Below are 2,152 nucleotides of genomic sequence, written 5' to 3' on the forward strand. Positions count from 1 at the left end.
TCCCCAGGGCAGGGACCTCTGGCCCCTCCAGCCCCGGGCAGCAGCCTCCGGGGCCCCCGGGGCAGACAGACCACGGCCTCAGAAATGAGAGACCCACTCTGCTTGCTGCACAGGAAGAGTTTTATTTCCACCTCGTGTGTGTGTGTGTGTGTGTGTGTGTGTGTGTGTGCAAGCAAAACAGAAACAAAAATAAAAACTATGAAAGACAGAGAATAAAATGTAGAATTACCCTCTCCTACATGAAGTTTACATGCGATTTTTTTGCCCCCTCACAAATATTGAAAATTATTTCTTCCTTATAAAAAAGCCACCTAAATAAGCGTGTGGTTAAGGGCAGCTGACACCGCCTGGGGACACCAGAAAGGGCAGTGGGGTTGGGAGGACTGGAGGGCCACACCCTGCTCCAGCCCCGCAGGAAACGGGGACACCAGCGGCCCCCCTTTCAAGTAAAAGCCCGGAGAGCTGGATTTTCCCTTACCGTAAAACGTATCGACTTTAAAAATTGCTGGTGGGGGGTCACAAAGAAGGAAAGGAACAAACAAAAATGTCTCTGTGGTCCCTCTCAGGCCCCTGAGTTCACAGTTCCTGACGCTGCCCCGCATTTCACAGCTGAGCCGCTGGAGGTGAGTGAGCAGCCAGCCCACAGCCACGGGGGGCCGGGAGTGGTCCAGTGGGAGGCCTCTGGTGTTCCAGCCCAGTCTCCTTCCTCTGCTCTGCTCTTGAGGCCCAGGGTCTGCACACCCCATGGGTGGGGCCTCCCAGGAGAAGAGGAACCAGGACCCACCAGCCTGCCCTCAGACCCCCCCAGTTCCACCTTTTCCAGAAAACCATGTGATAGTGGGTTTGTGCTGAACACGTGAAAATGAGTCCCAGCGTGTTCAGTAGAACACGTCTCCAGCCGCAGGAGGATGTCCAGAGGTAAGGGGCAGGGGCCGTTACCGAGGTACTAGGGTCAGGAGAGAGGAAGGCTTCTCTGCAGTTGGAGTTCAAGGGCAGAGGGACCGCTGTCAGCTCTGGAGTTAGATCAATGATATAACACACAGGCTGTGGGCGGGGGATGTTCGCGTCCTGGGCTGGAAAGAGCAGGATGGTGGGAGATGCCATCGCACTGACTCAGCACCGTGAGCCATTTAAAAGGCACAAATTATTTTTTGGACTTTTCCATTAAATATTTTCCAACAGGAGTTAACTGCAGGTTACTGAAACCACTTACCAGGAACTGCCTCTGCCTTGATCTTGAACTTCCCAGTGTGCAGAAGTGAGAGAAATGAATATTTGTTGTTAAGCCACCCGGTCTCTGGTATTAGGTTGCAGCAGCCTGAGCTGAGTAAGGCAGGGGGCAAGGCCCACAGTCGGGCGTCCGGAGGCTGAGTTTGCATCCCTTTTCTGCCAGGTTTCCCGTCTGTACAGGAGGGACCAGAAACTCTACGGCTAAGGAGAGGTCTGCCTCAAAGCTGGCCAGCACTGGGGGTCCAGATAAGGATGCGGCCTGCACCCTCCAGGCATGCAGCGGCCCGGAAGCACCCCGAGAACACAGCACAGGGAGGCAGAGGAGGCGCGGGCACGTGACACTTCTCAGGAATGCCTGGGGTGAGCGCTGGGGTGCGCGCTGGGCTGAAATGTGCATGGTCTGGGCAACACGAATACACCTGTCTCCTCCCTGGCCATCCGTGTGTCTGCTTTGGCCCTGTCTTTAGAGGAGTTTGACCGGTCAGCCCAGCAAACACACTTGGACAGGGCCTCGTGCACACGTGGGTTTAGAGCTTAGGTAGCACTTTTGCTCTTCAGGTTTTTATTTAACTAGGAGAAAAAATAGCTACTTACTCCCTGCCCCCATGTACCCCGCATAGCTGCCCAGCTGACCTTGGCTCTACTCAGGATCAAGGTCAACCAAGGCCTATCAGGTCACCCTGGTAGGGAAAAGAGCTGCACGTCCTTGTGCCCAGAGTGCTGGGGCCGAATTCTTGCTCTGCCCCTGGGGATGAGCAGGGGGTACCCTTCTGAGCATTTTGGGGAGAATTAAAGAGGATGATGTCCATGCCATGTTGTCTGAGTAAGAACCTGGCTCGATAAGATCAGAATCACACTATTGATAACACGATCCCTAAACCCCAGTCCCCCCAACACCCCTCCTTACCCTCCCCCGACCCTA

At 54.8% G+C, this 2,152-nt stretch overlaps 1 long non-coding RNA gene across 1 annotated transcript; it reads left to right on the forward strand.

The window, feature by feature from the left end:
* Positions 1-864: 864 nt before the first annotated feature.
* On the forward strand, positions 865-1,664 carry LOC150003963 (uncharacterized). Its single transcript, XR_016512249.1, has 2 exons — positions 865-918; positions 1,394-1,664. It is a non-coding gene; the product is annotated as an uncharacterized LOC150003963 (long non-coding RNA).
* Positions 1,665-2,152: the final 488 nt, after the last annotated feature.

The sequence above is a fragment of the Furipterus horrens genome, unplaced genomic scaffold (assembly GCF_987537825.1).
Source record: "Furipterus horrens unplaced genomic scaffold, mFurHor1.1.pri manual_scaffold_7, whole genome shotgun sequence".
Taxonomy (NCBI): Eukaryota; Metazoa; Chordata; class Mammalia; order Chiroptera; family Furipteridae; genus Furipterus; species Furipterus horrens.